The sequence below is a fragment of the Calonectris borealis genome, chromosome 10 (assembly GCF_964195595.1).
Source record: "Calonectris borealis chromosome 10, bCalBor7.hap1.2, whole genome shotgun sequence".
Lineage (NCBI taxonomy): Eukaryota > Metazoa > Chordata > Aves > Procellariiformes > Procellariidae > Calonectris > Calonectris borealis.
In genome coordinates, this window is record NC_134321.1 from 5587304 (window position 1) to 5601495 (window position 14192).

The 14192-nt window shown below is 48.8% G+C and overlaps 1 protein-coding gene across 17 annotated transcripts in view; it reads left to right on the forward strand.

Annotated features, from left to right (window-relative positions):
* The window catches only part of FOXP1 (forkhead box P1), a 389271-nt gene that overhangs the window by 290014 nt on the left and 85065 nt on the right, over positions 1-14192 (forward strand). Inside the window, exon 1 of one of the 17 annotated variants that reach the window (XM_075158634.1) lies at positions 12409-12541. The exons of 15 other annotated variants lie outside the window; for them this stretch is intronic. The gene's annotated coding sequence lies outside the window, so the exon portion shown is untranslated. Of the gene's footprint in view, positions 1-12408; positions 12542-14192 lie in introns of those variants that run through there. One more of the 17 variants, XM_075158633.1, reaches the window with a different exon arrangement.

A 14192-nucleotide genomic window follows, 5' to 3' on the forward strand; every position in this document is an offset into this window, starting at 1 on the left:
GCCAGATTGTACTACAGAGCACACTGATGTGTCTTCCCCTGAGGTATGGAAAGATCTATGTGTGCTAAGCAGGTGTTTTCGTTTGTTTAATTGGAGCTGAGTTTAGCACAATATTACAGATAAATGAATTACACATGTTCAGTAATTCATAGAAAGTGATCGTTGTTTTGCTTAGGCACTTGTCTTCGCATCCAGGTTCGCAGAGATAGCGTGCTGGCAAACGTGGACAAAGGTCTTTTAAAAACAAAAAACAGTGTGTACATGAGGAGAGCCTGATGTCTGGTTGCTAAAACAGCAATAACTATTTTGTCTTTGTTTAAATCGTAACATTTTAAATTTAAATAGTATCCTGTTTTGACAAACTACAAAACCACAGGTCTGAAAAAGACATGCAGGAGGCCTGTGCCAAGAGTCGGTGGCATCTCTGGGCAGGAAGCTTTGGGGTGACACACGCTGGCGGTGACGGCACCGGGGATGGAGAGACCCGGGAACCCCCCGGAGGGCTCTGGGGCTTCTCCGGCGTGCTGCACCCAGAGCAGCCGCTTACATGCACATTGCTTGGCAAGAAGACGGCTGGTTTGCTTCTACCAGTGTTTTTTGTTTATTATTAGTCACTCTTTCCGACTCTTTTGTATTTTTTTACCGTGCTTCCCGGGCCCAAGCTGCCAGCCCCTTTGCAGAGGTGCTGCGGAGCACGAGTGCCTCCAGCCCCCCGTCACGGCTGAGAGGTCTCAGAGCAGCGGGACAGGACCCTTGGATCCCAGCAAAGCCTCCCCGGCGGGAGCAGCTCGGGTGATGTGCTTGGCCCCGCTCTCGAGGAGCACCGAGCAAGAGCCCACGGGGCAGCTCGGAGGTGCTGCCTTTCAAAGGATGAGCAAAACCGGTCGCTTCTTACAGCTTCCCTCCTGGGTTTGAGTAGTCCCAGCCCTTGGCCAGCTTCCAAATGGATAATTACATTCAACTTACCCAAATTTCCTCTGCAGATTCAATTGTAAACTATTTTCTCGCTCTCTCCTGCCAGTGTTGTATATAACTGTGCTGCGCAGCGTTAAACAACTGTCACGCGCAGCTCCACAGCCTGTTGAGTTTTAGGCACGGAAAGTAAAAGGTTGTCTCAGAACTTGTGCTGAACTTTAGAGAAAGTTTTGTTTGTGCCTTTTCAGTTCATGAAGTACTTCGGAGCAAGCTTTTGGATTGAAGGTGTGGTTGGTGCGTAAGTCGCTGTTGTTAGCAGACGGTGCCAGCACTTGAGGCTGATTGTGAAAAGTGGCTTCTTCAGGGATGTCCTCTCCCATGGATGTCCTCGCCTTCAAGCCTTCTGATAATTGAAATTAAGGCTGTTTAGCTGCATTCCTCATTCATCTAGGAATTTCTTAGTGCCTCACCTGTAGAGCTACTGTGTATATTCCTTCCCTCCCACCGGCAACGGCTTCCCACCAGCCTTCTGCCAGATCACTCCCCTCCGTGGGCTACAACAGAAGGGTAGGGCAAGAGCTACGCTGATAGAAAAAACCAGCAGCCCTTACCCCCGCGGGTACCCCTATAAAGCTGCGCCTAGCAAAGCCTGCATCCTAGGGCGTGATCCAGGCAGCGGGTCTCAGTGCGGCAGCGTGGCTTTCTAAAGGAAGCCAAAGGCACGTGAGGAAGTGGTGTGTGATCTGGGAAGTGCTCCTGCATCCTCCGGGTTAAATGGAGCCACCACAGTAAATCACAGTTGAAAGTGAGTTGGAAGCTTTTAAGACTGTTACTTGTTTGAGGCTTTTCCTGCTGCACGTGTCGGGATGGGATTGTTCTGCAGGAGGCTCCTGGGAATGAATGTGTGTCCAAACCCAGCAGCAATCTCGGAAGGTTTGTGGCGGTGTAATCTATAAACTTTTAATTATATATATAGCTGAGGAAATAGCTTGAAATCTCTTTAAACTCTTTGTTCACGAATGTATATTAAAAAGTGCCCATCCCACACGCACACACACACACCCTCTTCCTTCCTTCCTTCCTTCCTCGTTTTACACCCACTTCCAGCAAGGCTTTGGCTCGTGGCATCCTTCCTCGTGCCGGGAGCCGTGGCCAGAACTCCCCACGCGTCTGCTGGGGCAGACTCCGCTCTGCCGTCCTCCCGGCATGTGTCCGGTGTCAGAGGACGGTGCAGAAGCTGTTGACTGTGTCTGGGTTTCCCACTTGACGTGCAACCCCTTTGGGAGGCTGATTCTGCAGCTTCACACGCTTTAATGAGATGCAAATTGTTTGTGATGCTGCCTTATTAAATGTATTGTAATTTTAAAATCATTTGCTTGTTAATTGTATTTAAATAGCTGCCACTTAGACAAGCAGAAAGTTTCCATAAAGATAAATTGTTTTCTCTTTTTACTATGTTTGAAAGCGGCCCCCATGACCTCTATGGGTTGCTTTGATTCGGCACTTTCCAAATGGAAGCGTGCCCTGGCCGCGCTCGCCTCCTGGTCCTCACCCTTTCCCCCAGAGAAGAGATATTCACGCGTGGAGACAGCTTACGTTCCCCTCTGTTCAGCCCAGGTCGTGTGTGGTGCGGATGCTGCCGCCCCCGTGCAGATGGGATTTGAAAGGATCCCGAAGATTTGGGGGATGCTTACATCTTTTGAAATTCCCAGCCCATTTTTATGTCGATGTATATCCGCCAAGGCAAGGTCGCCCATCCTCTGCACCTTCAAGGCTCTGTCTTCTGCATGTTGAAACAAACGGCAAAGTTTCTCTTGGCTACGGCTGAGCCATATGAGGTCCCCATTGACCTCAGTTCAGCTTGGTTTAGAGCTGATTTTGATTCTACATCGTTGCTAGCTTTGGCGTGGAGCAAGCTACACGGTATCATTTGTATTTTAGTTGTATTTGAAATACCATCCTGGAAAATGAAAAATAATATTTCTGTATCAGCTCGTTCGCTCTTCTTCCATCGGCCGGAGGGCCCCACCCTGCCAGCGCTCCCAGCTCTTGTTTTTCAGCTCATCCCTGTTCAGCGCCGGACCCTCATGTCGATTCTGCCTCCTTTTTCCAGGGACGTTTCATATTCCCTTTGTTTTCTGTTTGCATCTTTGTTGTGCGGCAGGATCAGTAATAATAGTTAATAATTAGCAGTTCAATAGCACTCTTCACCTTCAAAGCAATTTTAGGCATTAAATCACTGCAGCTCTGCTGGCAGTATTACAATATTGACTTGTTACTTCACCAGTGTCACAGAGGCAGCAAAAGCTGCATTTTTATGGAGGCCAAAATGGGGTCATTTTTTTAAAGTACAAAATTGGCAAAAAATAAAATTCTCTCCTAGGCTGACACTTTGTTTGCCAAATTTCAGCATAGAGCCAATTTTTAAAGCTTGAGTAATAAACACCTGAAAAGTTCTGGTTTATAATGGCAGTGCTGAAAAGCCATTAAATGAATGGCTCCGCTATAACACAAGAAAACCCTCTTAAACTGTCGAAAAACCTGTAAAAGCTGGATGGAGGCTTAGCGAACGCCAGCTTTGCCTTTGAGCCTGGAGCTGAGAGATGCAAAGTGAACCTGCAGGCCCTGGTAGGGTAGATCATTAAGGGTTTCCCTTCTCCATGATGGGGAAATGGTCCTTTCCCAGCTATTTGGTGGAGCTAGGTGAGCATCCTGTCCCGGGTGAGCATCTCTCCAGGTCTCTCCAGCCATTTTGGAAGGAAGGCGAGGAGGAGGAATGCGGACGGAGCTCCAGGGAAGCAGAGAGCAGAATTTGGAACAACAGGGAAAGCCTGGAGCAAAGGAGGAATCGAGGGATGCGAGGTGGCAGAGGGGGTTTGGGAGGAAACGGCGCGGGGACGGTGGGAGGGAGCAGCTCGTTAATGTGGGGCCGGGAGCCAGTGCAGTGGCAAGCACGGCTCTGCGGGGCACACGCGTGGTCCACAGTGGAGGGAGACGTGACCAGCAAGGTGGCAAGAAGCCCTGCAGAAGCCCTGCTTGACTTGTTTTCTCCTAGGCCCAAAGGGCATATTTTTGCACAGATGTTCAAGGAAGTGAGGGCAGCTCTGCTGCCTTCTGCCTGGACCTGCGGCTCGCTGGCACACGCGGATGCAAATGCCGCATCCCAGACGAGCATCGTACGCGTAGATGGCCGAGAGCGAGGTATTAAAAACCACCTCCCTAAGGCAGCCCGTGGCCAGCTCAGACCCTCTCCCCTTCCCAGCACGGGGGCTGCTGGCGGAGGGTGCTGCTGTGAAGCCGAGCTGTAAGAGCAGCGCAGTAAAATAGCAAATTGACCAGTTAAAGAAATCGGTAAATGAAGGGAACAGCTATTAATGTGCCAAGCCAAGATGTGTAATTATACCCTAGGACTTTTCCAAACTAATACATGTTAAAGGTGTAAACCTATTAAAGGAGAGATTTTTTCTGTACAGGGAACTTATGTAGATAGAAGGATTTACATTCTTGTATTTTATTCTTGTATTATAAGGTATAAGGAACGTTTGAGCAAATCCAGTCATTCCTATTATTACAATATCATGCGTTTTTCATACCATTTTATGCGGTTCTTCAAAAACTTTGGCACTAATTCTCTTTATATTGTTGGGAATTTTCTTTTAAAAACAGAATTCTTTTTCTCAAATAGTTAATTAGATTTTGAACTTCAAATACAGTACTCTTTTTTTTTTTTTTTCTCCCAAGAATAGGGGTGTTAGATCCATTGTGCTGGCCAAATTACAGTTTGGATAGTTACATTCTCTCTGCTTAATCACCCTGCAGTTTCATTCGAGTGGAGGATTTGGTGCCTCAGGTGTCCTGAATTCCTCCAGAGCTCTGTCTGGCGAAGTTGCTGCCATCATCCACCCCAGAAGTGGCTGCATTTAACGGCAGAGAATCGTCGTCTCCTTCCAGAGCATAAAAAACAGTTTCACTCGCAGAGACAGTTTTTTGTAGTATTCCTCTGCTGTTACACTTTGCAGCGAGTCTGTGCTTTTCCAACCCAAGCAGCCCTGCCCCAAGTCTTCAGGCACATCTGAGGGGTTTCTCTTGCGATGGGAAGACAAATTTGTTTCAAGGGGCCCCAGACAAATTCCTTTATTTGCTTGTTCGTCCTTTGCCATGACGGGTGCAGCAAAGGAGCTGCCCCACGCATCCCCTCCTGGCTCGGAGACCCGCTACCTCTCAGCATCATCTTTTTTCTCGTGGCTCAGGGAGGGGAGAAGAGGATTGGGATAAGCGGCAGCCGGATTTGGATAGGAAACGTCCATGGGTCATAACCCTGGCTTGCAGACAGGAGCCCCCTTTGCCTGGGGAAGGGAGGCGGGAGGGGAGGACCCTGTCCTTGAGTTCGGTTCGAGCGCCGTTTATTTGGGAAGAGGTGATGGATCGCAGCATTGCTGCGTGAAGGGCCAGAGTGGAAGTACAAAGGAAAACCCCAAAGCACACAGCGAGTCCTGCTTAGTGCCGCACAAAGGACTCTGAGCCGGGCGGATGACCCCAAGGGATCCGAGAGCAAAGTCCTATAGTTGGGGTGTTTGCTTAGCCGGTACGGCTGGCTCTTTTCTTGTCCGTGTGAAACCAGACGTGCACCATCAAAATGACTGACGTGGCCAAAGGCCAGCGGACGGCTGTGCTCAAGCTGGGTCTCCTCCTGCCCTGCAGCTTGCCACCGGCTTCTCCTCCCCTCCCGGCCCCCGTCCTGCCAGGCTGAGCGAGGGGATGCTCCTGACCCAGGGACGGCGAGGAGGAGGAGAAGCAACCTACGTGTGCCGCAGGGTGGTGGCCGTGAGGCGGCCTCCCTCGCCGTGCCCTGCTTAAAAGCTTTTTATCCATATACAGGGGAACCCGGGATGGCAATCTTTAATAGCTCCTCCTGGTAGTTGAGCGCTGCCCTGCAGCAAGCGTGCCTTGCAAGTCCGGTATGGCAACCAGAGGGCATCTCGAAGGGCTCCTCTGTGTCCTCCTGCCTGCAGTAAGTCTTCTCGGCTTTAGCATTGTTTGCCAGCTTTGCAAATTGCACTGTTCTGCTGCTTTTCGGCATTTTGGAGGTGCCTTTGATTCCCGGAGCCGTGGTGCCACCCGTTTGCTCTAGCAGGAGCAGAGATCCCAGTGCCGCTTTCCTTCCCCACGTAGCATCAACAGAGCTGCAGCTTTTCTGCGCGCTCCTGTCTAACCATGAGGGCTGTTGCCTAAACACCTCTTTAGGAAATAATTTGTTTTGTTGCATGTACAAAGTTAACGTGTTTTCCTCTTTAAAGAAAAGATGAGCAAAAGCTCTTCCCATGGCCGCCTTTAAAAAAATTAAAAATAGCTTTAAATGTTGGAGGAAAACTTGGAACCAGGAGCCAGCCAAATATACTGTGTCATGAAACCTTGGGGACCATTGAAATGAGAACAGTGGCCCATTACTGCTAAGAAGGTGTTTTATTGAAAATACGCCGACGTGCGTTCCCAACAGAGTATGTAAAAAACATCGAGATGCCCAGCGGTGATACGGGTTGTTCTCGCAGATGAACCAGCATATGTAGTTTGTCACTCCTGGGCTGCGTGCGAGCAAGCTGTGTAACGGACTGATAGGTGTTTCTACACAAAAGGGCTCATATTTAATCCAATTTATTTTAATTTTAATCTGTGGCGATACATGTGTGTACGTAGGGGTGTGTGTCTCTAAGTTGTTGTGGAAGTAGGGATGGTCTTTTAGAAGGGGATTCTTCGCGGGGGTTGTCAGAGGAGGCGAAGCATTAAGCCTCCTGATGACAGAAGCAGATTACCAGGAGAGGGCAGTGCGTCTAAGACTCTATTTCCCACCAGCTGTACCTGCCCCAGACCGGGGTGATCCGCCTCAAAACGCAAAGCCGGGGGGCAGCGGGGCTGCTCCAGCCCGCAGCGCCCGCCTGCCTGCGCAGAGGCAGCGAGCAGGAGATGGGCTCTCTGGGGTGGCCAGGAGTTCACGGGTTAATTCTTAATGGGCAAAACCGTGGTTGATTGACGTTTGTTTTGTTGATGTTTCATTCTGTGTTGTTTGTTTTTTTTTTTTTTTCTTACCATGGCAACTTTAACATCATGACAAAACACCTACTTTTCCTCTCAGAACCATCGCTGTTGTCATGCCCGGTAGGTTATTTTGGTAGACAGAGGTTGTTCTTTTCAAGTGGAGGTGTTGCCATCTCCTACCAGATACCACCTCCAGTCTTTCCTGTCCTGAGAAGGTTTTTCTCTGTGTGAACACTGTGTTTCAACCCCTGGCAAAAAAAAAGGAGTTTTAATAGAAACTGCAACGTTTCCTCTACTGTACGTGACAGAAATGCTATCTCACATAATTAAGGAAAGTAACTGAGAATGGTTAGTGGTGATTACCTTTCAATATATTGTGTACTTTGGGGCAGAAAAATAATTTATGAATAATGCCCAAGCATACTTGGAACAATTTGCACACTATGCTGTGAGTGATGCAGACCTGCTGGTAGAAGAGTGTGCTAATAAATTTTACTTTGTGGCGGAAACAAGAGATTACAGTTTATTAGGAAAGGAGATGGCAATTTATTAAGATCAATCAAATATGAATGCAGAGCAAAAATGTTGCCTTTTTTATTTATTTATTTATCTGGAAGCATGGTGGGTTGCAATTATATAAAATTTGTTGTTTACCTGTGATGTTTGATTCATTATTAATATTTTTATGTTTAGAGGGAACCATAATTTTGCTGAAATGTCTTCCATAACTCCTGCACAATCATATTCATAACTCACCTGAATGTTGACACATCCTGCTGTGTATATATAAATTAACTAGTAACACTGGCATTATAAAATGATGCATTAAATGAAGATGTGAATGGTAATTTAAAGCATGCCATGAAGTGAAATTTAAACCATTGTACAACACTGAGGGGATTTAAAGAGCCTTTTTCGTGCAGAATTTGCAGGGGCAATAAGGAAAATGACAGTTTCACATCAAAAATAGAAGAGCAACAGGGACACAACCGTTACTGAAATGTTAATTGCTTTGCTGTTCTGTTTTGCTAGAGACACCATCAGCCTAAAAATCACTTTTCTACCTGAAGATATTTTACCATGAGGTAAATAACCAAAAAAAACCCTGTTTACTTTGTGCTTTTTCTCAGCACTTCGTGGGTAATAAGTTTCACTGTTTCCTGTTTAGTCATTTGTTTTCCCCATTTGTTTTCTTAGGTCTTTCAAACAGCAACAAGGGAAAATGAAGCATTCTCAAAACGGGAAAATGTGATTTAACCCCACAAAAATGGGCCTGGGGATCCAGGAGTGGGAATAGTATCTGAGACTGCTTTTTCCCTCAAAACTGCAAACAGCAGCTTGCTTTTAAACCGGCCGGTGGCTCTCGCCTGTGTGCCGAGCAGTGTAATTTGGCACTCGCCTTTGCCACGGCAGGCAGGGAGGCTCCTCCGTGCCGCAGCACCACCGGCACCAAAGTTCACCTGAATTACTCCCAAATTGGTACTTGGGGAGCGGGGTGCAGGATTTGGCCCACCATCTGCTGCCTCAGAGCAAAGTGGGACCTATTTGGCCCTGCCTGCCCAGGAGAACCCCCGAGGACAAGAACAGATGAATTGCTGTCTCAGGTAGAAATTGCCTCGTATTGGGACTAGTCATAAAATTTCCTAATTTGGGGCAGGTAACTCAGATCAGAGGAGGTTGCACTATGTGGATGTCTTGTCTTTTCTTTCTTTCTCCCTTGCCCCGCAGGCAGCTGGGCTTTTCGATAGGCAAGTCCATGGCTTCTGCATGGATCGGTACCTGCAGAAGTCTGTGAATAAAGTATACATGTAAAATAATGGCATAACAAAACCATTTATTCCACTGTATTCATCTTCATCGTAATTCATCATCTATTCCTCTGACTTGGACCTTAGAGCCTAGTATCCATGCTATGCTCCAGTGATTATTTTTTTTCACCTAGGTGTTGATACCACCACTTAATATGGATCAGATCTCGTGAGCACACGGTGCCAAATAGCCACCTAGTCTGCCACGCTCATCTGCAGTTATTTTTGATTTGTTACTTTATGTGTTCTGTTTTGAACATCCCTGTCTGATTGTCTCTATCTGTGATGACTTTCGATAATTGAATGGAATTAAAGTGGGAGTTTATGGTTCTTCTTAGTCTTTTAAAATATTTTGCTGGCTTAGAAATGCATTATATTTCATGGTCACCTTACTTACAAGTGCTACCATCTCCGTTACTAAGGGAATAGACTGAAGTTTTTAGCCCACAGCAGATGTCAGCTGAGCTTGCAGGTACGAAGCTTTTTATATGAAAGGGTATAAAATGCTTTAAAAATACAGCTTGCAGGTTCTGTGGCCAGCGCTCAGTGCTTAGACAGCGCCTTTCATTTTCAAAGTGTTTTGCAAATATTGGTCTACAGAAGATCCCGAAATGAGTCGTACTATCCCCATTTTGCAGATGAGGAGACAGAGATGTTGAGGCTGTTGACTGCCTTTGAAGTGGTGGGCGTGCAGGCAACTCCAGAGCCAGGCCAGAAATTTTGCAAACGGAGCTCTCAGCGAGAGAGGCATCCTCAATGTGATAGACATTAAAAAAAAAAAAACAAAACAGAAAAACAAAACCAGCGAAGATGTCTAGGTGACTTGCCCAAGGGGAGAATTGTCAGTGCCAGAGCCAGCACTCTGCTTTTGCTTTGCATGTAGCTCACAGCCTTGTGCTTCCACTGCCACATCACACTTTTTCTTTGCCCCGGAAACAAGAGAAGTGCCCTGAATAAAGTGGTAGGCTTCACAGAGTCCCCTTTTTTTTTAATAAATAGAGTAAGTCAGAGCTTGGTCCAAAGGTGTGTGATCAGCCAGCAATCAGGGCAGGAGGAGGGCACTGGTCTGTCGTTGAGCTGTGTGTACCTGGCCGTATTGGAAAATAAGAATTGAAGATGTGCCTTAACAGGATGGAGGGTCGTGCATGTGTGAGAAGTTCGTGCTGGGGAAGACAAGATAGATCAGAAGATTTGCAAACTGGGATCTGTGGGGCATCTTCTGACTGGTCTGCAGAGACTGCCCGGGCATGCAGCCCCTCCGTGTTTCAGCTGCAAAGTTAGTAAGGGTCTGTTAAATGCACAGAGCTGTTTCCTACCGATGCTCCTTCGCCATGAGTGCTGCTGGGGATGCTGCCACAGTGATGCTCTTTGCAAATGCCGCGGGGAGGAGGAGGTGGTCCGCAAGAGAAACTTGAAAAGTTTAAGTCCGTGTGTGCTGTAATATATTCCCCAAAGCAATCAGAGTTCCTCGAGGTTACTTTGAAGTCAGGACAGGAAGGATTCTCTTAAGTGCAGGCGATAATTATTACTAGCTCATCGCATGCATTACCAGTTTATATTATTATTGAGCGTCCAGTGTGTTGGAGTCTGTGCGTATTTATTTGCTTGACTTTGCATACATATAATACTTATAAATACCGGCTGTTCCCATGCCCTTTATGTGCTGACCTGCTCGGTGCATGTGTGCCCCTTTAAGAGGCAGGCGCTTTCTGATTCATGTAGGCTGTTTCTGGCAGATTTAGGGTCTTGCAAAAGATGCCCTTAGTCCCTTATTAAATATTCATAAGAGGGTGGGGTCACATTTTTGTGACCTGAAAAAAATCCCATTAATAAATTTGTTATCTGACACGAAAACACTTTAGGGTGGAAGGCAATCCGTATCACATCCCATTTAACATCAGATCACAAGTTGTCAGTAAATTGGGTCCTTTGTCTTCGCTTCTTGTGAGGTTCTTTAGCAGCATAACTAATGGGGCTATTGTCTAACAGCCCTCGACTCCTGCAAATAAAGTACAGTTCTGCCTGGGAACGGTGTCAGGGCGGCTTCTGTCTTTTCAGTTACTTGCACGTGAAGTAACTAGCTGCATCAATTATGTCTTCAGAAACTATATGAAAATGTTAAAAAACCCCATTTTTTTAGCAGGAAATAGCAGGAGAGATTTTACCAAATATTACTGCCCGCGATGACGTGGATAGTAGCTTTTTGGGCAAGAGAAAATAGGTTACTGGGACCGTGGCAGTCCCTGGGTTAGAGACAGCACACTGACAGGGTTGTGTTTGTGTATTGAAGTCTGGAGGGCCACAAAAAGTGTTTCTTTGAGCTCGCCCGCGTGCGAGTTTGAGGAAGTTTGTTCTGAGTGACGTGAAACCACTAACCCCGCTGTTACAAAGGTGCCGCAGACCCAAACACAACGTTTCGCTTCCACTAAACTTGAGGGCTTGGCTGCCTTAAAAACAGGTAGGGTGGCTCCCGCTGGCAAGGTGCTGCACAACGGAGGAGCCCCTGCCCTGGGATGTCTCTGAGCATCCCACCCCAGCCCTGGGATGTCTCTGAGCATCCCACCCCAGCCCTGGGATGTCTCTGAGCATCCCACCCCAGCCCTGGGATGTCTCTGAGCATCCCACCCCCAGCCCTGGGATGTCTCTGAGCATCCCACCCCCTGCCCTGGGATGTCTCTGAGCATCTCACCCCTGCCCTGGGATGTCTCTGAGCATCTCACCCCTGCCCTGGGATGTCTCTGAGCATCCCACCCCAGCCCTGGGATGTCTCTGAGCATCCCACCCCAGCCCTGGGATGTCTCTGAGCATCCCACCCCCTGCCCTGGGATGTCTCTGAGCATCCCACCCCCTGCCCTGGGATGTCTCTGAGCATCCCACCCCCAGCCCTGGGATGTCTCTAAGCATCCCACCCCAGCCCTGGGATGTCTCTGAGCATCTCACCCCTGCCCTGGGATGTCTCTGAGCATCCCACCCCAGCCCTGGGATGTCTCTGAGCATCTCACCCCTGCCCTGGGATGTCTCTGAGCATCCCACCCCAGCCCTGAGATATCTTTGAGCATCCCAATGCTGTGTTGGTGACTGATCCCCCTCCACTTTGTGAAGGGAGGACTGGGGAGACATTCCCGTTCGCAGGCCAGGCGCAGTAGTCTGGTTTGGTGCAAACTCCTGTTAGAGGCTTTTTGTGGTTGTTTTTTTATTATTATTTTCTGATACTAGAACCCTGAGCTTTCAGGGGCAGAACTGTCAGGAAGGGCGAGGGGAGAGTAAAAGCCACTTTTCACGGGAGAAGAGAAAGTTGCTGTGGCGGGAGGGAGAGATCCTCCGCCAGTGCTGTGTGGCGCTTCCACCGCGTCGCGCCCGTGGCGGCTGCCGGGAGCGTTGTGCTGGCTGACACTTCCCCCCCCCGCTGCGGGCACCCGCTCCCCGCAACACAGATGTATTTTGGGGGGGGTTAAGCAGTTTCTGGGCGGGAGCGCGGCGGGTCGCTGCGGGCCGGGCTGCGGGCAGGTCAGGGGGCGCGGACGCAGCGCGGTGCCTGCCGCGGGAGGAGGAGGAGGAGGAGGAGGAGGAGAAGGAGGGGAGGAGGGCCGGGCCCGCGGGGCGCCCCGTTCCGGGGCGGGGTGTGCGCGGCGGCAGCGCAGGGCGGGGCCGCGCGGGTGGCGGCGCGCCGCGGCAGCCCGCGAGCAGCGCGCCCCGACACTCCGCCCGCACCCGCGGAGGCTCCGCACCGCTCCGCCAGCCCGCTCCATGGCCCGGCGCGCCGCCCGCCGCCCGCCGCCGCTCAGGTGGGTGCCTTGCGGGGAGCGGGGCGGGGGGAGCTGGGGAAGCCCAGCGGTGCTTCAGCCTTCGCGGTCTGGGCTCCTCGTGTCCGGGAGCGGCGTGCTGGCCCGGCGTGAGAGGAGGGAGGCACAGCGGGCGCGCTCCGCAACTTGCTGAAGGTTTTTAAAAGTGGTTCTGCTTGTTCTGTGTCTTCTTGCCTGTCTTTTGTTCTGACAGTTTGGGTGCGCGGAGCTGGCCCGGCAGTTTTCACTTCAAGTGCTGTAGTTTTGAAGAAGAGGGAGGATGGAGGGAAAGTGCAGGGAGCCGGGTAAAACACTTCGTCAGGTTTCAGTGTCAGGAACCGGGACTGCTGAATGGATTCGCCAGTCAATTTACCAGGGGGAAATTAAGTGAGCGAGCTTTGTTTTTGACATTGAGTAGTGTTATGAACCCCGGTGAAATAAGTGTAATGGGATCTAACTGTAGCCGAGTTCAGTGTCAACCCTGCGAGCCAGTGTTTCAGTGCAGATGAGAGGATTTTTCGAGGGTGGTGGTGGTGGGGAGGAGGGAACCCTTAGGAAGTGGGTGGTAAGTTTAGAGCAAAGTGCATATACACTCTTCCTCTTTGGAATTAACTCCTTCAAAGCCAGCTTGTTTTACAGAACACTGAGGGTTTCGACTTGTCCTTGTACCGGTGGTAGGGAAAAGCCACTCGATAACGCGACACAGTTGTCTCGGTGCATGTGCCGGCATTTGAAGCGCTACCATTTTATATTTTTAAATAAAAACAAGTTTGGTGGCAGGAAATGTGAATCATTTGGGGTGACTAAGATCTGTTTATGAAAACGAAATGGTTGGATTTGTTCTAGCAATGAGTGTTGAATTGCTAACTACAATAAATCGCTGAAGTTTATTTCTAATAAAAAGTGACTTACACAGGCTAGTTTGCCTTTTTATAAATAAACTGAAATGTTAAAGTCCTTTTCATTTGGATCAGAGCTGATTTTCATGCCTGATACTCCCGGGCCCGATCCTGGGATGACTTGTGAATGTGCAATAGCTATAATAGGAGAGGAGTCTCTCTCCCTCTCTCCCCCGAAGCAGTAAGCACTCTGCCTGCTAAATTAGTATTTGCCGGCTCGGGCCTCTCGCAAGTATGTTTACTGTGCAAAGCTTTCAGGCATCTTGCACATCTTTACATCAAGTTAAAAAGCAATTCTGTTTGCTTCTAGCTCTTTTAAAAGTCACAGCTAAAATACGTCTTTATATGTGACTGTCATTAGAGCGTGCTTCTGTCTGGTTAAGAAGTGGCTTTTGTTGATTGTATATTTATTGCAGTAGCAGCCTAGGAAGTCTGTAAAAGCAGGCACTCTCCTCTCCTCACAGCCAGCGGAAAATCTGCTGTCAGAGGGCTTTCAGTGACCTCCTGTGACTACTTCCAAAAAATTTCATTGATAAGGCTGCAGAGATGAAACCCAAATCCTGCCTAAACAGAGTAGCTGCCTTGGCCTGGACGGTGATAGAGCTGAACTGCAAACTGATTGGTCTGACACTTTATAATCAAAGTTGATTTATTGTTCATTAGTAGTGCATTAGCCCTTTCAGGCAAGACAGTTATTTGTGTAGTGGCCTGTCAAACAAAAGACCGCTAGCACCTGTCGTTTCTAAACCATGAGA